Genomic DNA, 21,711 nt, shown 5'->3' with positions numbered 1-21,711 from the left:
GGAGACCATCTACAAGTCTTTGGAAGATGGTGGGTGCATTTTGCAGCCCAAAAGGAAGCACATTAAATTCATACACCCCTGCATGGGTGATGAAGGCTGACCTTTCTTTGGCAGGTTCATTTAGAGGTACTTGCCAGTACCCCTTGGTTAAGTCTATTGTAGAGATGAACTGGGCACGTCCCAATTTCTCCAATAGCTCATCGGTGCGTGGCACTGGATAGTTGTCAGGACGAGTTACAGCATTTAGCTTATGGTAGTCCACGCAAAAGCGTATTTCCCCATCTGGTTTGGGTACCAGAACTACTGGAGATGCCCACGCACTGATAGAGGAGCGGATTATACCCATCTGGAACATGTTTTGGATCTCCCGTTCTATAGCAGCTTGGGCAGGAGGAGACACCCAGTAGGGTGTGGTTCTAATTGGGTGAGCATTACCTGTGTCAATGGAGTGGTATGCCCATTCAGTCCGTCCTGGGGTGGCTGAGAACAGTGGGGCGAAGCTAGTGCACAGCTTCTTGATCTGTTGCCACTGCAGACGTTCCAAGGTTGTGGAAAGTTTCACCTCTTCCACACCACTGTCACTTTTTCCTTCGTAGTAGACACCTTCAGGCCACTCAGCATCATCTTCTCCCTGGGCTGTAAACTGACAAACCTTTAAGTCTCTGGAATAAAAGGGCTTGAGAGAATTAACATGGTACACTTTAGGCTTTAGGGTGGAGGTGGGGAATGCTATGAGATAGTTAACAGCTCCCAGGCACTCTTGGACCGTGAATAGTCCTTCCCATGATGCTTCCATCTTATGGGCCAGTTGCGCCTTCAAGACCATAACCTGGTCTCCTACTTTGAAGGAACGCTGTCTGGTATGTCTATCATATCAGACCTTTTGCTCTTCCCTCCACCAAGATTTGAAAGTATCTTGTCCCCCTATTGGTCCTCTGGTCAGGTGTCAGCCAGGTTTACTGAGCTTCTTAACCCTTTACAGGTAAAAGAGACATTAACCCTTAACCATCTGTTTATGACATTTATATTGAAATGTAATAACTTATATTCTTTTACTGTAACTGTAGGGACCCTGCTGCCTGGTGGAATCCACAGCCCGGTTCAGGTTCCCAGGCTCCCTATACAATGCATGGGGACAGTTAGGGATCTAAGAATGAGATTCACAAAAGCCAGCAGACTAAGTGAACAGCTGCCTAAGCTAGCCAATAGGAAATACCAAGGAAAGCTGTGGGGCCTAAACCCTGCCCCTCAAAGGGAGCTGGGCACCTAACTCCACTCATGATTCACAGCTGTGAACTCTTTCCTGGAGTTAGGTGCCTAAGCCCTGTTTTCATAAAAAATGAGAAGTCCTTTTTATTTTCCCAGTGGTCAATGTACTCACCCAGGAAGTGGAAGACCCAGGTTCATGTCCCCACTCTGTCTAATGTGGAGCAGGGACTCAAATGCAGGTCTCCCTAAGTGTGTGGCCTAACCATGGACCTATGGGGGATTTCTGGGGTTAGTTTCTTCCAGTCTCTGCTGTGGAACCTGTTCTGTTTTGTATAAATAAAATTAAATATTCATTGATGCAGGGAATGAATGCCGCTCACCAACAGCCCAGGGGAGTGTTCTGACCCAGACCTGAGAGAGAATGAAATCTTAATTTGCCTTCAAATTCAACAAAAGTATTCCCTTTAGCAGTGTTACACATCTGTACAATCTGGCTTGTAAATTACAGCCTGCATAAGTAACACAAAAGTTATGACATTAACCATTGTGTGCCCATTATCAATTTTCTCGAGCATATCAGATATGGTAGTGCACATCCTGTTTTAAGCTGTGGCACTAGGAATCTAATCACAGAATTTAACATTGGAAGAGATCGATTAGACAACCTTGTCGTTCTCTGCACCACTACAGAGTTGTTCCCAGCAGTAAAAATGTTAGTTCACTGTACACAGTCTAGTTTGAAAAATGCCACTGGGGCTTCCACTCTTTCTCTAAGGAGATTATTCCACAGGCTAATAGGCCTTGCTAACAGGAATGTTGTTTCTGATATTTTGCTAGAGTTTTCCCTGTCTTAATGTCAACTTATTATAACTAGTTTTATTGTACTAAATAACTCCTCTCTGTGTAGTTTGAATGCAGAAGGATATCAGCATCCACCTTATCGGCCCTTACTAAGCTTCTGTAATGCAAAGTTGCTTTTTATAGGAACTTTCCCCTGAGTGTCTTTCTGTGGGTGTACAGGGCAGGGCAGAGCATGTTGGCTCTTTAAATTTGGCAGCTGGAGCGCTAAAGTGGTCATTTTGTGACTGCTTCGTGCTCTCTCTCTTTTCCACTTGGTAAGTATTCTTAAACTTTTATCTTATTGCCTATTTTTAATTCATGTCTTCCTGAGACGGCACATTCCCACTCTCTTTTTCCTCAGTGGTTGCTCCATTCTGATGTTTATAGACTGTTCTCCTGTTCCTGTTCTCTTTTGCCATCACTGTGCCAAGCTATGTATCTGCAACTCTTTTTTTTAATCGTTACTCTCCCCTGTTTGTTAATATCTTGGTTAATGAGGTGTAAGGCAGTCTGGCTTGCTCCTTCTCTACCCCAAAAGGAGTATTAGTCAAAGACCTGAATGATGATATGGTAAACTCTAACCTTCTATTTCCCCATGGAGAAATAATTCATTATGCCCTTCAGTGGTGCAAGAATGTCTAACACATCTCTCTCTCTCTCTCTCTCTGTGTTAATGTTGCAGGAGATTGGAGATAAGGTTTCGTGTTACTGTGAAATTGAGAAACCTGCAGTGTGCATATTGTATTACTGTACATGCTGAAACTGTATGGGACTTATTCAAAAGAGAAGGAAGTGATATGTGGGGTTTGGTGTACAGCTGGTAAAAATTTTCTGAATTTGCAAAATTTTGAGAAATCTTTTGCAGAAAAAAATAAATAACATTTCCTATTTTGTGACCATCTCAAAGGAGTCAAAATATACTGAAAATTCATTTTTTGAAGAAACTTTAATGATAAAAATTGAAAAGAAATCACAAAAATTTCTCAGTAAGCTATATTTCATATAGTCATAGATTATAAGGCCAGAAAGGAACATGCTGATCCTCTAGTCTGACCTCCTGTGTTATAGGACGTCCCTGAATTAACTCCTGTTTGAACTAGAGCATATTTCTTCCAAAAAATTCCAATCTTGAATTAAAAATTTCCAGTGATGGATAATTTACCACAACCCTTGGTAAATGGTTCCAGTGATCAAAAATCCTCATTTTATTTCCAGTCTGAATGTGTTTAGCTTCAACTTTCAGCCATTGGATGTTGTTAGACCTTTGATTGCTAGTTAAAAGAGCCTATTGTCAATTTTTTGTTCCCCGTGTAGGTAGTTCTAAACTGTGATTAAGTCGCTCCTTAACCTTCTCTTTGTGGAGCTAAATAGATTGAGGTCGCTGACTCTATAACTATAAAATGTTTTGCAATCTTTGAAATCATTCTTGTGGTTCTTCTCTGAACCCTCTCTCATTTAACAACATCCTTCTTGATGTGTAGAAACCAGAACTGGACCCAGTATTCTGGTAGTGTTGAAGAGCACCAAATGTAGAGTCAGTACAATCTTTCTATTGTAACTGGATATTCCCCCATTTATACATACAAGCTGAGGTATGTTACAGAGATATCTAAACTGGACATTCCTTGCTTTGATTGACTTGCTTTTAGGGCTTTGGATAGGTGTTCCTCTTCAGCAACTTGAAAGTTTAAAGAATAATTTTCTTTGTGGGAATATTGAATAAAGGTGGAACCTCACACAGATCTCTGTGGTGCTCACTAGATATTCCTCTGTCACATTGGGCCGTCCTGGTCATCCACTCTTTTTGTATCACCTTCTAAGCCTTCTATTAAAGGCAGTCTTTCAAATGTGAATAACCTAACACTCACCAAAATATCATCAAAATTATTAAAGCTGTACATTCTAGTTATTTCCAAAGCGCCCTGATACCTCTCTTAACCTTTCATCGCGTGTCAATTTCCATCATAGCAAAAAATTAACGATGGGGTGCCTCAAGGTTCCATGTTAGTTCAGGTGTTCATTAATAATCAATGATCTGGAAAGGGAGGTCAGTACATAGATAGCCCAATTTGCAGATGACACAAAGTTATTATGGTGGTCATATCCAGTGAGGGCTGTGAGGAACTTCAGAGAGACCTAGAAAATCCAGCTGGGTGTGCAACACTACGGGAAATGAAGTTCATTGCCAATAAATGACAAGTAATGCACATTGGAAGGCAAAATGTAAATTACTTATGCACCATCCAGGATTCCAAATGAACTGTATCAGCTCAGGAGAGAGTCAATAGCTCAATGAAGACCTCTATTCAGTATGTTTCTGTGGTCCAAAAAACCAACCACGTTAGAAACAAGATGGAAAATATTATGTCATTATACAAATCATTATACACCCTTATTTGGGTGCTGTCACCCCACCTAACCCCCCCCAAAACCCCAAACACAAAAAAAACCCACTGCAAAATTAGTGTTCAGAGAAATGTGAGGAGAATACTTTCAGATATGGACAATCTCTCATATGGAGAGACTGAAAAGATGACAATTGTGTATTGAAAGTGAATGAGAGGGGAGATGGTGAAAATCTCTAAAATAATGAATGGTATAGAGAAGGCAGATCAGCAGCTTTTGTTCTCCCTGCATCGTAACACAAGAACAAGAGGACATTCAATGAAATTGTAAGGTGGCAAATTCAAAAGCGATAAAAGGAAATACTTTTTTTCACACAGTGTATAATTAGTCTGAGGAACTCATTGCCACAGGATGTTATTAAGGCCAGGAAGATTCAAAAAGGGATCGAACATTTATATGGGAAACAATAATGTCCAGAGTTATAATAGTTAATGCTAACAAAAAGAATAATAGAATGCAGATAAAACCTTATCTTTCAGATCTTAAAATGATCCAAAATTATTAGGAATTAGAATGAAACCTTCATGAGGGGCAGATTACCTCAGATCACTTTATTAAAATTGGGTTTTTTCACTTTCTTCTGAAGCAGCTGGTGGTGGCCACTGTCTGAGACTAGATACTGGACTAGCTGGACCTCAGGTCTGATCCAGTCTGGCATATCCTATGTTCCTAACATTCTGGTCTGACAGCTTCTTCTTTAATATATCTCCTGTGAACACTCTAAGCCAGATGAGAAAAATGTTATTAGACTCTGATATTATAGAGATACAGCAAGGGCTTAATCTTCTGAGGTGCTCAGAATTGATTGCAAATGGAGTTGCACGTTCTCTGCACTTCTGAAAATAAGACACTTCAGGCTGACTACAACAACCATTTTTCATTCCAGTCAGGACTCCTGAAATATATTGATTATATGGGAAATGTTCCAAACTGGAAGTACTCAGCCTATATACAGTAACATCCTTTAGTTAAAGAGAAAGCTGGAATTTTAAGCTGATTTTTTTCCTCCTCAAAAGCAATTCAAAGAGATGGAGTACAGTCAAAACAACAGCGATACAACAAAGGCAGGGGTGTAAGTAAATTAAAGTTGAAGCTGTATAAAGATAATTGTGTGAATTACAAAGATCAACTATTTTTCTATCAAGTTGTAAACCAAAAGCCAACAGAATGTCAAAGAACCCTCACTATGAACTCCTAGATGCCTCTATTTCTTACCCTGCTGTCCTGAAACTAAAATGAGCATATCCTGCACCATAAGGTACCACTGGCACAAAGCATGGTTTGTTCTAGAAACAGTTATCTGCAGTAATAGTCTGGTGAGAAATCATTAGTTTCTGCAAAATTTTCAATGGGAAAGAGTGCAACAGGGCTGTTGGCCCCTGGATGAAGTTCAGTGTTTGTGTTTGTTTGTTCGTTGCCCCTCTCCCACTACCAGGAGAAAGTGGAAGGGCTGAAGAGGAGTCAGAATCTGGGGATTCACAGGTCTAGAGGCCAGCACTCCAAGTCATCCGGATTCCACAGTGTGAGCAGACCAACAAGGGTGTCAAGAGCCCAAGATCTGTCCTCCATGTGAGCTAGGGCTGTCGGAGCAGAGCTGGGGAATGCACAGCAGCCCAGAGCCAGAGTAACCACTGGAGCAACATCAGAGCAACAGTGGTAGGGTGAGTCTCCATCTCTTGCAGCAGGGTCATGTGTGCTGGTCCAGGGAGAGAGGAACAGGATGCCCGAAGTCTGTTGAAGGGGCATGGAATGCCAGATTCAGAGGGTGACATCACCAGTCGGGGGGGCATAACCGTAGGTGGAGAACAGGTTCTGTCATAGAGAGTCCAAACCCAACTTTGAGGAGTAACACCAGCAGTGTCACAGCAGCAGGTCCAGGAAGAGGACACTGGACTCATACATTTGTTGTAACGGTAAAGTTTATTGCACTTTAGAGACTGCTGCATTGAACCTCACCCAAACCTTTTCCTCACTGTGCTTATCCTTTAACGTGTTCATTAATCCCCAAAGAGATGGTTTAAGTGTTAATTAATTTGTATATGTGTTTAAGTGAATTGCCGTGATTATGGGTTAAATGGGTATTAAGTGAGTTAGACGTATCCTGGAATTGGGTCCCTCGTCGCTGCTCAGAGTTGCCCATAGAGAGGTAAACATCCAATCTTGATATAAAAATTTCCAGGCATGGAGAATCCATCACGACTCTTGGTACATTGCTCCAATGGTTAAATATCTTCACTGCTAAAAACATACCATTTATTCTGGGGTTATTCTCTCTTTCTCTCTGGGTCTTCATGAAAAATGTTGAAAGGTCTTGGTTTCGTCCTGATGCGGAACGGTAAAACTTTTTGAAATCTTGACAATCAGGGCCGGATTAAGACGTTTAGAGGCCCTAAGCACTGACAAGATTATAGTGCCCCCCATATGTAATTCAAAATAAAAACAATATTATACCATAAAATAAAATTTTATTTTTTGAAATGACACAAAACGTACATGTATGCTGAAATTAAAATAGCGTCTTTCTAGATCGTTGATTGCAGAATTCTGGATAAGTTCAATGAAGCTGACTCGACGAAGCATGTCCGCTTCCATACACAATAGGCAAAGTGAATCAAGTCTGTCCTGACACATTGTTGTTCTCTGAGGGATTTTTATTCTTTTCAGCTAAGAAAAAGAGCATTCTGTGGAGCAGTTAGTAATCATGAATGTTAGAAAAATACAAAGTGCAATCTCTACATTTGGAAATACACATTGCATTCTGTCTTTCAATATAGTGTCATGAAGATCAAAGTGACTAAATTTCATTTTTTTCTGTTTCATTAAACTTTGCGTGCATATAACAGTGCAACTGCCGTACTTCTCCACAGAGATTCATGTTCAGGTCAACAGGGTATGAGTCAACTAGCTTTTGGAACTTTGTGAGTATTGTTCATCAGATAAGTCCATATCGTTTAGAAAAGAAAATCTACTTGATACTTCTTTGTACACGTCACCTCTCTTCTTCAAGTGTATCGGTTATAGTGTAGTAGGTAGATGAGCTAAAATTTGTCTCTAGGATTCAGTGCTGTTTCTGTTGCACTGCTATCATTTGCTTCTTTTTTCCTGATTCGCTTGCAGGACTGGACTTCTTTGTAGTTAGTATCAGGCAAGATGTCTTTTGATGTGTCTTCAAATCTTTTGAAATCTTTCCTCAAAGTGTGTAACTGGTCTGCTAATGATTAACAGAGGTCTCCACATGTTTTGAAATCCAATTATTTTTCTTGGAGAACTTGATTTGTGTGTGTCAAGGTATGTTCCCCCAGTCTGAACCTTAGCAGCCAAAAGATGGCGTACCTGCATGAACCCCTCTAAGCTTAATTATTAGCTTAGAAATGATAGAGCTGCCACCACCCAAAAATATAGTATTTTGGGACATTTTCTGGCCCCCAAACCCTTCCCTGGGGACCCCCAGACCCAAACCCCTTGGATCTCAAAACAAAGGGAAATAAACCATTCCCCTCCTTTCTTCCTCCCAGATTCTCCCCTCCCTGGGTTACACTGGGAGATCACTGTGATTCAAACTCCTTGAATCTTAAAACAGAGGAAATTCACCTTCCCCCTCTTCTTTCCCCCTCCCAGAGTCTCCCTGAGAGAGAACCAGTGATCCTAACACAGAGAGAAATCAGGCTTTTCCTCCCCTTCTTCTCTCCTTTCTTCCACCAATTCCCTGGTGAGACCAGACCCCGTCTCCCTGGGGTCTCACACAAGAATAAAAAAAAATCAGGTTCATAAAAAGGAAAAGCTTTTAATTAAAGAAAGAAAAAAAAAAGTAAAAATTATCTCTGTAAAATCACGATGGAAAATGTTACAGGGTCTTTCAGCTTATAGACACTAGAGAAAAGCCTCCCCCCAGCACAAATACAAGTTGCAGCAAACAGAGATACAATCCTTCCAGCAAAATACACATTTGCAAATAAAGAAAACAAACATAAATCTAACCCACTTTCTACCTATTACTTACTATTTGAATAGAAGATACTTTTTCAGAAGATTGGAGAGTCTGTATACATGTCTGGTCCCTCCCAGACCCCAGAGAGAACAAAGAAAAACACAAAAGGCACAAACAAAGGCTTCCCTCCACCGAGATTTGAAAGTATCTTGTCTCCTGATTGGTCCTCTGGTCAGGTGTTCCAGGTTTACTGAGCTAGTTAACCCTTTACAGGTAAAAGAGACATTAACCCTTAACCACCTGTTTATGACAGTGTGGTAAAAGTGTTGTAAAATTTCATTCCACATGGTCAACATGAATACAAACTCTAGTTCTTGCATCTTGTTATCAATGTTTTCTGCCTCTAGTATAGTTTCTCCCTTTTGTGATTGGTCTTCAGCTATACTTTCTAATGCATCCAAAATCTTTGTGTAGGACTCCAGAATTGCACTTGTTGCTACTGCATGTGCCTCCCAGTGAGTATTAGAAAGAGATTTCAACACATGATCATTGCCCAAATATGTTTAAGAACCGCCCATTGGTGTGTTGAGGCAGAGAAAAATGTATAAAGTAACCGGACTATTTAGAAAAACCTTACTGCCACCGGACAACAATCAACAGCACTGCTTCCAACAAGACTGAGAGAGTGTGCAGCACATGGTATGAATATGGCATATTTGTTCCATTCTAAAAGCTTCTTCTGCATTCCTTGATGATGCCCTGACGTGTTGGCAGCCTTGTCATAAGATTGACCTCTGAATTTTGAGAAATCTATTTGCAAACTTGGCACAGATAATGCAGTACTTGATTTGCCATTTCTTCACCAGTGTGGCTTTTCAAATTGAGAAATGTTATAAATCGTTCAACTGGTTTTCCATCTGTGGGAGACACATATCTCAGTACAATACTCAATTGATCAATATGTGAAAGATCAGGTGCAGAGTCAACAGATAAACGGAAGTACTCAGCAGTACTTATTTTATCCTCAATAGCTGAACGAACTTTGTCACTCATTATACCAATGAGTTCATCACATATTGTCTTGGATAAGTATGATAGGTTACCTTTGCCAGCATTCCTATATTTTGAGATATGGCCTGCTAAAAATGGGTCAAACTGAGCCACAAGCTCCAACAATCCCAATAAATTTCCATTCTGCAATGATCTAAATGTGTCATTTGATCCCCAGAAAGGCAGATCACATTCAGCTAATGTTTGAATAACAGCTATAACATACTGCAAGACATGTTGCCAGTATTCACGCTTCCCTTTAATTTGTTCTGCCGATTTTTGTGTCAATCCAAAGCCCTGTCTTTGATTTAAATATGTCAACACTGAATCTCTGTGAGTAGTGCTATTTTCATGTTGTTCAATTAAAACAGTATTCTGCCAGTCACTAAATCCATCTGCAGCAAACTGGGATGTTGAAGGTTTAGGTGCAAAAAGTTTGCAAACAAAACAGTATACAGACCCTGTTGATGGTGAATACAGTAGCCATTCTCCAGTGTATTTCTCACCATTCGCTATCACGGTGAAAAATATTTTTTGTGGACAATATCTTGTTTGTTTGCCATTGGTAAAAGTCTGATGTGAGTTCTCAAATGGCCCAGTGTGGTGTTGACAGTCATTTGGTCCACAATCTATCCAGTAAGCTACATCATCGGTACTAAAATCAACCCACATACCAGGATCTTTTCTCCTATTATTTACAGCATGAGCAGGTTCAGTCTCTGACACATCCACACCTTCTAGAACAATGTCTGTTTTACCACCAGGAGTAGGATGATCAGTTACAGTCTGATTTCCTTGCATTATTTCAATCTACGTTAGTAGGTCGCTGCCCCCTGGTTTAGGTGGGGATAAGTAATAAAAAGAACAGAAAAATGGGGGAAGAGTGTGTAGTGGAGTGTAAGGAAGTCTAACAAAGTTCTGGTTTTTCCCATGATGACTACTTCAATGCTTTTTTTGAAATATCAAATATTAATTTTTTTCAATAAAAAATCTCTTTTTTTTTGTGCCCCCTGCTTTGCTGGTGCCCTAAGCACATGCTTAGTCTGCCTATTGGGTAATCCAGCCCTGTTGACAATGTTTCATGGGATGGGAAAACTGTTTCCTGCTCAGCAATACTAAACGTATCAAGCTGAGGGCTTTTTCAGAATTGTCTGAGTAAATATGGTACTTTGGAAACATTAATTTTTTTTGTCCATAATATCCTGAAATTTACTACAGGCAAGTAACACAGACAAGTGTAACATACTGAATACTTATAAAACAAAGGAAATAACATAAAAGTATGTGTTATTTCAGTGTGATACATAACTTGTTTGTTCTAATCTGTTTAATTAGTAGTTAAAATTGAACCATAATATAACATGAGTGAGGCACGAGAGCAGGAGTTAGTGGATACCGGAGAAGAAACTTTGAAGAAACAAGACTTTAGGAGACTCCTACAGTTCAGATAAGTCTTGCTTTCAATAGCAATGGATGAACAATAGTCAAGAACTGATGACATCAGTGTTCAAGCTGTCTAGCTAAACAATATTTAAAGTACCTGATAAGAATTTTTTTGCTGAGCCAAACATTAGGAGTCCGTGTACTTTAATTAAACAGCGATCTTTGTCCGAAAAATATTTTTTCTTATGTCAAAATGTAGCACACAATTTGCAATTCAGTATTGAATTCCATAAAAATATAGAATAGATTGACATTTAATACAGCTGCCCATGGCATGATATCTTATTAAAAGGAGGTTATTTATTTACCCTTCTGTCAGCTAGATTAATAGGTTCATTCTTTTCTCAATGCACACACCTTTTCTATTGACATTAGCATTACGTATACAGATAAAGCCAATCCTATACCATTTAAGTCAGTGGGAGTTTGCTATTGACTTAGAGAGCATGATTTGTCACATATGCAGTACAGATTTCTTTCTGCCTTCCATTCTGTAGCATATATTTTTGAAATGTAAATTTGTACTTTATCAATAAAGTTTATTGTAAGGGTATGGCTACACTTGCAGCTGTACAGCGCTGGGAGTTAAACTTGTCTTTGTACAGCTGAGTAGGGAAAGCGCTGCAGTATGTCCATACTGACAGCTACCAGTGCACTGTCGTGGCCACATTTGCAGCATCTGCAGCAGCATTGGGAGCGGTGCATTATGGGCAGCTATCCCAGCATTCAAGTGGCTGTAACGTGCTTTTCAAAAGGGGTGGGGTGGGGTGGATAGAAAAGCTTGAACATTTTTACCAAATGTTGCTTGATTATTGGTTTCATAAGGATTTGTCTAGTCTGTTTTTGTTGGTGGCCTCTAGGTTTGACAGAATGACAAGCGGGATTATGACTAGAGCTGTGTGAATAATTTTTCAGTTCACTGGCAGGTCTGAAAAAAATCTAAAAAAATGTTTTAGGAAAAATTGTGGGGGAATTTTAGCAAATTGAAAGTTGAAAAAATTGTTTTGGATCAAATGAAACATACTGTTTGACCCACGGTGAAATATCTTGTTTTGTGCTTGGGCATTTTTAACGTTTAAAAAAAAATAAAAGCAAAGGATTAGAGTCATAAGGGGATTCAGGTGCCACTGGCATTCACAAAATGGAGGAGGAGGCAGCAATGACCCCATTACATCCTATGGCCCAATGATTGGGAAGCTTGCCTAACCAGTGGGTCGGGGAAGGTGGGGGGGAAGACCTGGGTTCCAGTGCCTGTTCTAGAGGACGGATTCAAACTTGAATCTCCTCCACCTGCTGGCTGCCTTAATCACTGGGCTCCAGGGGGTCCCCACCACCTGCTTGGTTTTGTGCCTACCAGTGGAACCTAAGTCCTCTTGTGGATCTAGCAAGAAAAGTCAAAACTGTTTGTTTCACAAAAGTCAATATGAAACATGTTGGCATTTCTGGAAAAAAATCCTTTTTTTTTTTTACTGAAATAATTCACCAAAATTGACACAAACTTTCAAAGTGTTTTGATTGACCCATATCTGAAAATTTCTACCTCACCCCAAATGTTCTGGCTGGAAACTTTCCCTAGCTCTAATCACAATACTGCAAATGAAATTCTGGCCCCATAAAAGTCTATGGCAGAACTAACTTCAGTGGCACCTGGATTTCATCCCACAAGAAGCAAGAAATTGATGTCTGAAAAACTGAGATAAGAAAGGATTTTTATCATTATATAGAATGCCCCCCCCCCACTAATTAGTTAATTCAAACTCTTGACACACTTGGCAGAAAGGTTTTTCCTGGTTAAAGTCTTGCTTGTCCACTCCTTCAATTGAGGACAGAGAGAATCGCTTTTCCAGTTCTCTTGTCCTCCAGAAAACAGAAGGGGAGGAGTTTAGGTCTCAAAATGTTTCATTCTGCTGATTATCAGGAAGTGTTCTGTAGACCACTGCTGGACCCCAGGCCACTGATCTAGCTAATGCTTCTAATATTAAAAATCAGTCAGGAAAAGTGCTTTTTTTTTTAATGAAAAAAAAAAAACATCTTAGGACATACTTCCATTAGTGATCCAAAGCTGTTTTCAAAGAAACTGTTTGTTCTTCCCTAAAAATAATCCCTGCATTGGCAGCAATTAGAGAAGGGATGTGAGAACAGAATAAGATCAAACTTGAGAAGAAGAGAATAATTCAGAGGGACTGAGATGCTTAGTAATTCATATGTGAATTGGATTAATGTAGATACGAAGAATAAGCAATGATGTATAGACAAAGACTCAGAATTCTTAACTTGTTAGTTGGTAAGAAATATAAATGTTAAAGTCCAATTAATGATCAAAATTGTTTTCATTGGCAGCTCACTAAACACAACAGATGGCCAGTGATTTCTGGTGAGATAGTTGGAATTTACAAACTAGAATTTTTAATAAGTAATTAGATACATGAATGCTGATAAGGGAAATCTTTTATCACACCCTCTTACCATTGCTTAAAAAGAATCCATGTCGTTATGCTACAACAATCTGAGGTGAACAGACGCACACATTTGTGTTCAGATGCCAGGTATGCTGCAGAATGCAACATTTTGTACATTTCACAGACTCCAATCTGCACTTCAGTCACTGTGGTCTCTCTTTATTTCACACCATCTCCTCAGCGTCCCTCAAAACTTTGTAGATATGGTCTAATTTAAGGATATTTTATGTCTTAAAGAACCACATACTTAATTTCAACGGCTGAAATTTGTAATTATTATAGTCTGTCTACATAATTCCCAGTGGTCAAGTAGCATAAAACTAAAGAGGATTATTTCTCTGTTATGAGAGAAATGAGTGAACCCAGGCACTATATTTATAAAGTATCCATCACCTTAAAATTTTTATGTTATTCTTAAAATTTAGCAGAAGAGGGTTTTCACAGGAAAAAATAGCATAATGGAGGTCAATGAAATTCTGGAGCTAATTAGATTTGTCATGTGAAAAGTTATCCCACCAAAATATGGTTTTGTTGAAACCATTTTTTTTGTGGGAAAATGTAAATTCTGACTAAAAATTTTCCCACAGGAAATTTCTAAGCAAAAGTTTGTTTCAAACTGACATTTTGAAGTGAGATTTTTTTTTGGTTTAGTTTCAACATAAAATACCATTTTGTTGGTTTTTTTAAAAACAGAAAATCTGAAATGACTCTAAGTAGAAATGAAATAAACATTTGTTTCATTTCAAAGTGTCAGTTCAAGCAAAAACTTCTGTTTTGACTTGGTTTGGAAAACCAACATTTGAAGTAAGATTTTTTTCATACAACATTTCTTGTGGGAAATCTTTGGTTTCTTGGTCAGCTCTAGTAATCACAAAAGATACAGTAAACTTTTTTCTAAGGACAAACTATCTTCACTGACAGTGCATAACATTGAACCCTCTGCTCTTCCTTTAGCCTTACCGAGGTCTAACTGCTTCTGTTGAAATATGCACAGTCACCGCTCTGTTCCCCTCACCACATCACCAGTGGTCACACAGACATCTCTGAGCATATCTACATGAGACTTTTTTGGTCGTCATTGTCAGCTCTGATTCAACTCTGCCAAGGATAACAATAGTGGGATGACTAGTGAAGCCAGGGCTCCAGGAGGGTACTGGCATTTTAAGCACCACACTGTCTAGTTTAGAGCAGGGCCGCTTGACAAGGGTGCTTTAAATACTGGTAGCTGATGGCATCTTGTCTACAGTACTGCTTCCACTGTTGCTATTGTTGGTTGAGCTGAATCAGAAATAGCAACAGTGGGAAATTCCTAGAGTAGTTAGGGCCTACAAATCTCTGGCCGTGACCATTTAAAATGTCTGTAGTACAGAATTATACTGCTCCTAACTGAACCAATGGAACGGCTCAGGTGTAAAGGACAAGTGAGCAGTGCATCCAGGCTGCCAGCTGCTTCATGTCTACACACCGCACTCTACTCAGGTATTGCACTTGTACTGCAATCTAATTTCTTACCCCAAAGTTTTGGCACTGCTTCCTGAAGCAACAGTGTGTGGGAAGTTTGGAAACGGATTGTGGGATCTTAAAGGAATTATGGTAAAAGGAGTCAGACTCCTATAAATCCCTGGGAAATATAGTAATTTCTGCAATGTATTCCCAGAAGAGATGCTAGGCTGAACTATCACAGATGTATCAGTTTGGAGTAGGAAAGTCTACAGTGGGAGCTGCTGTGTTGGATGTGTGGACAGAATGACGTCAAAGGAGTTTAATCACAGCTGCAAAGAGGGACGGATGTATTGAAGAATTAGGTACCTCGCAGAAGGTGGCTGCACCAAAGTTTCTGTAAGAGTTATTTCTGTAGGTCTCACTTCACCTGAAAGTAGCCTACTGTGTTACTTATGGTAGAATGGTGCAGAGAATGGAAATTCTATTTCAGAGGCTTCTGAAATGTTGAAACTTGGTTTTGCTCTGATTAGGAACAAAATCCAAAAAATTTGGAATTTGGCATGAAATAAAATTCTGATCAATGTGTTATTTTGGATGGATTTAAATGTTTAGTTTTGACAAAATTGAAACATTTTATTGCAATTTTAACTTGCTTTATATTATAATATATAGTATACAAAATACTTTTTTTGTAACAAAGATGTTTCAAAAGGAGAAATCAAAACATTTAGTTCTAATAATGTAGAAACGGGTTATTCTGACATTGTCAGAGCTCCCCTCGCCTTTTTTTTTTCTCTCTCTAAAATGAAATGATGAAACTGATAAGATTTTGCAAAGTGTTCCAATTTCGACAAAACTGCATTTGAAAAGGAAAACTGTTCCATCAAAGGTTTTCTGACTAGCACCACTTCTGGGTAGTTATTAAAGCAGCAAGCTTGCACTGACTTCATGCACACTTCAGTGTAATCCTTGTTCTTGCCTGCACAACATCATGACAACGTACACATCACAAACCCAGCCATCCTAATTGGAATGGCTGCTTGCCGCCACTTCAGAGAGGCCAGGGACTGAATGAATATGAAAATTGTCATATGAAAATATCATATGTATATGACCCATCTCTTACAGTAGATTCCCTGAAGGCCCAAGGGGCAGGGGGACATTTTAGAAGGAAGTGTGGTGGAATCTTATGCTCCTGTTCCCTATTCTGTACCTGACCTGTGAAGAAATAGAAAATTTTAGCTTCTAGCAAGTTTCATAAACTCTAAATTTCAGTTAAAACATTCATATTAATTTTTTTCATTCCATAAAAACTTTGACATGAGCTGTAGCATTTCATGATGAAACTGCAGAGTATTTCCTTTAAGATTTCTCGTTGCATTCCAGTAGTTAGATATCGCTAGTATATGTAAGATGAGTTATGCCACATCATAACTTGCGTTTTTCAGTACATGTGAATCTTTCCTATGAACAAAATGTGTTGGTCAGTGTTTGTTACCCTTTTACAGCGCTTAAAGTAAGGATCCTGTTTTAATTTATTCCCTTATGATTATGTTCATTAAGTAACTGTGTGCTCTTGGCAGTAACATTTGCTGTACTATTTTCCTAAAGGTCATAGCCATCCCAGCTGCTAATAGTCACAGTCCCTTATAGATTAAGTAATATGAGTTCTAATGTACTGTTTACAGCAAACATTGAAATAAATGCATGATATGAACACAATGTGCAATACAAAGTCTTTTGAATTCTGTCTCCATGCTGGGGGGGGGACCTATATGGATCAGTTTACTCCAGTATACCCTAGACTTTGCAGAGTGCTGTCTGTGGGCCCAAGGGCCTATGGGGTTAATAGAAAGCCCATTGAAGAAGTCATTGGAAAGACTCTCACTGACTTTGGATCAGGCCCTACGTGAGAGGGAAGGATAGTGGTCAATGGCTTTGCAATCATATCCGCCAACTCCTTTAGCTCCCTCGGATGCAGCGCATCCAGCCCCATGGACTTGTGTTCGTCCAGCTTTTCTAAATAGTCCTGAACCACTTCTTTCTCCACAGAGGGCTGGTCACCTCCTCCCCATGCTGTGCTGCCCAGTGCAATAGTCTAGGAGCTGACCGTGTTCGTGAAGACAGGTGCAAAAAATGCATTGAGTACATTAGCTTTTTCCACATCCTCTGTCACTAGGTTGCCTCCCTCATTCAGTATGCAGCCCACACTTTCCTTGACTTTTTTGGTTTGTTGCTAACATACCTGTAGAAGCCCTTCTTGTTACTCTTAATGTCCCTGGCTAGCTGTAACTCCGAGTGTGATTTGGCTTCCTGATTTCACTCCTGCATGCAACATTTTTATACTTCTCCCTGGTCATTTGTCCAGTCTTCCACTTCTTGTAAGGTTCTTTTTTTTGTTTAAGATCAGCAAGGATTTCACTGTTAAGCCAAGATGGTCACTTGCCATATTTGCTATTCTTTCTACACATCAGGATAATTTGTTCCTGCAACCTCAATAAGGATTCTTTAAAATACAGCCAGCTCTCCTGGACTCCTTTCCCCCTCATGTTATTCTCCCAGGAGATCCTGCCCATCAGTTCCCTGAGGGAGTCAAAGTCTGCTTTACTGAAGTCCAGGGTCCGTATTCCGCTGCTCTCCTTTCTTCCTTGTGTCAGGATCCTGAACTCGACCATCTCATGGTCACTGTCTCTCAGGTTCCCATCCACTTTTGCTTCCCCTACTAAGGGCTTGTCTACATCAGAAAGTTGCAGCGCTGGTGAGGGAGTTACAGCGCTGCAACTTTGAAGGTGTACACATCTGCAGGGCATCACCAGCGCTGCAACTCCCTGTTTGCAGCGCTGGCCGTACTCCCGTTTTGTCTCGGGTGTAGAGGATCCAGCGCTGGTGATCCAGCGCTGGTAATCCAATGTAGACACTTACCAGCGCTTTTCTTGACCTCCGTGGAAGGAGGAAGCCTCTGGTAATCAAGCGGGTCTCCTTTCCCGGTTTGCTCTCTCGTTCCCGGAACGCCGAGCAAGCAGGTCTCCTTCCCTGCGGTTTGCTGGGTGGCTCCGGGAACGCGAGAGCAAACCGCGGCGAAGCTGGTCTCCTTTCCCGGTTTGCTCTCTCGTTCCTGGAACGCCGAGCAAGCAGGTCTCCTTCCCTGCGGTTTGCTGGGTGGCTCCAGGAACGCGAGAGCAAACCGCGGCGAAGCGGGTCTCCTTTCCCGGTTTGCTCTCTCGTTCCCGGAACCCCCAGCAAGCAGGTCTCCTTCCCTGCGGTTTGCTGGGTGGCTCCGGGAACGCGAGAGCAAACCGCGGCGAAGCGGGTCTCCTTTCCCGGTTTGCTCTCTCGTTCCCGGAACCCCGAGCAAGCAGGTCTCCTTCCCTGCGGTTTGCTGGGTGGCTCCGGGAACGCGAGAGCAAACCGCGGCGAAGTGGGTCTCCTTTCCCGGTTTGCTCTCTCGTTCCCGGAACGCCGAGCAAGCAGGTCTCCTTCCCTGCAGTTTGCTGGGTGGCTCCGGGAACGCGAGAGCAAACCGCGGCGAAGCGGGTCTCCTTTCCCGGTTTGCTCTCGCGTTCCCGGAACCCCCCCTTGAAGCCGCCCAACAGCGCTGCAGTGTGGCCACATCTAACACCACTTGCAGCGCTGGTTGCTGTAAGTGTGGCCACTCTGCAGCGCTGGCCCTATACAGCTGTACTAATACAGCTGTAACAACCAGCGCTGCAAAATTTTAGATGTAGACATGGCCTAATTCTTCCCAGTTTGTGAGCAGCAGGTCAAGAAGAGCTCTGCCCCCAGCTGGTTCCTCCAGCACTTGCATCAGGAAATTATCCCCTACACTTTCCAAAAACTTCCTGGATTGTCTGTGCTGTATTGCTCTCCCAGCAGATATCAGGGTGATTGAAGTCCCCCATGAGAACTAAGGCCTGTGATCTAGTAACTTCTGTTAGTTGCTGGAAGAAAGCCTCATCCTCCTGGTCTGGTGGTCTATAGCAGACTCCCACCACGACATCACCTTTATTGCTCACACTTCTTATCTTCAGGTTTTACCAGGTCAGTTCTACTTTTTCTTAGGGTGTCCTGGTGTCCAAGGAACAACTGTTGAGACACCTGAAAATGCCATTTTTAAATGATTAACTTCTCAATCTTTAAGATATATTGCAGCACCAAGAAGAACTTGTTCTGTGTTTACCAGAAACCAGCAATGCCATGGTACAAGCGCTGAGTGTGATGAACAGTGTTTGGAGTGCAGAGAAAAGCCAAATGCGTGAAGATCCTATTGAAGCTGCTCTTTTGCTTCTCTTCTGTGCTTCATGATAAATACAGGTAGAACACTAAGTTCCTAGAAGAAATCTTCCATTCTGAGAAATATCCAGGTGTTGCTGTTTAGGCAGAAGCTGAAATTAGATGCTCAAGCACTTTTAAAAAGTGTGTGTTTATCTTTGGTCTGAGTAAAAAACATTGCCACAAGAACAGTTTTTCTTCTTTTATTTGAAAAATAGGATCAGTTTTGGTTCAATGGGGAAGATCTTCAAAGGGCAGTGAATTGACTCCTATCTTTTGTGTCTTTGAAAACCTTCCCCATATTTGTTCTCTGTAAATAACTTCCAGATTAAGTTTGATTTTTATTTGTTTTTTCAGTTACAAGCTCTGAAAATTCAACCTACCATCTGGGTTGATGCTGCTTTTTTATATCAACAATAATGTATGTCATTAGAACACAGCAGCCTCATTATTGCACTGGTAACCAGCTGAATGAGCCATGCTGCTGCGGCATAGCTGGGATGCCTGTCTTGCCCAAGATTCACAAGTACGGAGCTGGTTTTCCTGAGGATCCATAGACTACAGATAACTTTTAATCTGCATACTAAGCCCTCTATCTGCTCCAAACCCTTTCCACCCATAGGCACTGACTCTGTGGGTGCTTCAGGGCTGGGCCACCCATGGAAAAAAAAATGGGTGCTCAGCACCGCCAGTGGCCCCACAGATCAGCTCCTCCCCCTCAGCGCCTCCCACTTGCTGGTGATCAGCTGTTTAGCAGCATTCAGGAGTTGCTGTGGGGGAGCATAGGGGTGGAAAGAGGCAGGAAGAGGCGGGACGGGGATGAGGCCTTGTGGGGAAGAGGTGGAGTGGGGCAGAGCAGGGATTGAGCACCCCCAGGGAAACCAGAAAGTCAGCATCTCTGTTTCCACCATTAGGAGAACTTCTCAGGATATCAAGAAGGTTAAATGAGATATTTCAGGGATTTGTTTCTCCTATTTCTACAATACTGTTTTTTTCCATGCTATTTCCTTACAGTGCATGCTAACAAAATACATCTTTAGAAAACTGAAATTATATACCCCAAAAGACAGAGAAATTGAGATTGGAAGAGTTAGGCTGTTAGATTTACTTCTGCATGATTGTATCCAAGCAATTGTCATTTTTTGAGTATATATGGCAGATTAGTTGCAGTTGTTTTGTTAACATTTCAAATTTTGAGCAAGACAAAAAATGCACATGGGGGGTTTACAAAATGTTTGTATCAATTTAACGAGCTCTTCTTAGTTTTAATTTAAAACTTAAGAGATCACACAGTTGACTCATCCCTCCCGCCCATGCTGTGTGTACACAGACTGAGCTGGCCACAGAATGACATAGGCATGTCTCTCCCTTGATGCAGCAGCTGCTTCTGCAGCTTTCATGCATGCTGATGCCATCTTAAGGCATGTAAGTGGAACCCTTCTGCTAGGTGTTGGCACCTAGCAGAAAGGGCTGGTTCAGTTTTCTAGGATTTTCCTTGAAGTCTTAAGTAACACTGGCTCAAGCTCCCACCCAGAAATCTAGGAATCTGTATCTACCACCTGGGTGTCTTATATTAATTTAGATGGAATAAATTGGACAAAGTTATTAACATAACCAAGTCACTGGCTAACATAACATTAAACAGTGTTAAACGGAGTCCAGAGTTTGGTATACAGAGACCTCTGCCTCTTAGTACTATGGCAAACACATTATCAAACTTCCTTTTCACCTTTTATTAAATATAAGGACAGAGCCGTACCTTGGGTAGGGTGAATCAGGGTGACTGCCCTGGGCTGCATGCTTTGGGGGGCCCTGTGCTTTATCATGAGGAGGCAGGTGGGGAGAGGAGGCAGGAGGCAGGTGAGTGAGAGGGGTGAGGAGGTGAACAGGGAGGCAAATGGTAGGTGGACAGGTGGGTTGGGGGTCGAAGAGGAGCCCCCCTACCAGAACCTCCCTGTCCCCCCAATGCCTCCTGCCCGCCAGCAGCCCTCACCAATCAGTGCCCCCTTCCCTCTCAGTGCCTACTGCCTGCTGCGGATTAGATATTTTGCAGCATTAGGTGGCACTGGAGGCAGGGAAGAGGAGCGAGAGTGCAGCACACTTAGAGGAGGAGGCGGAACTAGGTGGGGAAGAGGTGGGTCAGGGGTGGGAAGAAGCAGAATGGAGATGGGACCTTCGGAAAGGGGTGTAGTGGGGGCATGGCCTGGGCAGAGCAAGGGGGAGCCCCCACCCGCAGATTAGAAACTTGAAGTCTATGTCCCTGGCCCTGCATCCCCCCAGGGATGGCCCTACATAAGGAAAAACAATTAAAATATTTGAAATGTAAAGAATTAAATAATGCTTTCATTTTAACAACATCCCTTGTCCCCTTGGTTTGGCAGTCTCTGAGTGGTATCAGAGATGGTAATAACTGTCCTTCTGGGGAAAAGAGGATTTAGTTGAGATGGGAGCTGTTGTTGGTTGTTGCTGTTGTTGTTAAATTCCAATCCTGTTTCATTTTAGAGTTGAGCTGGTAGGAGTGGCGATGTCATCTAGGTCCTTCTCTCTGGGCCAATCTGGTCAGTACATCTGGATCAGGACATTGAAGGTCTGAGGTCCCAGGAAACAGCAGGGGCATTAGCCATGATGATGTAGCTTCAGTCTGTTCTTCTGTATTCCCCCTCC

Source organism: Gopherus evgoodei, chromosome 2 (genome assembly GCF_007399415.2).
Source record: "Gopherus evgoodei ecotype Sinaloan lineage chromosome 2, rGopEvg1_v1.p, whole genome shotgun sequence".
Taxonomy (NCBI): Eukaryota; Metazoa; Chordata; order Testudines; family Testudinidae; genus Gopherus; species Gopherus evgoodei.
Note: the sequence above shows the minus strand (reverse complement) of the source record.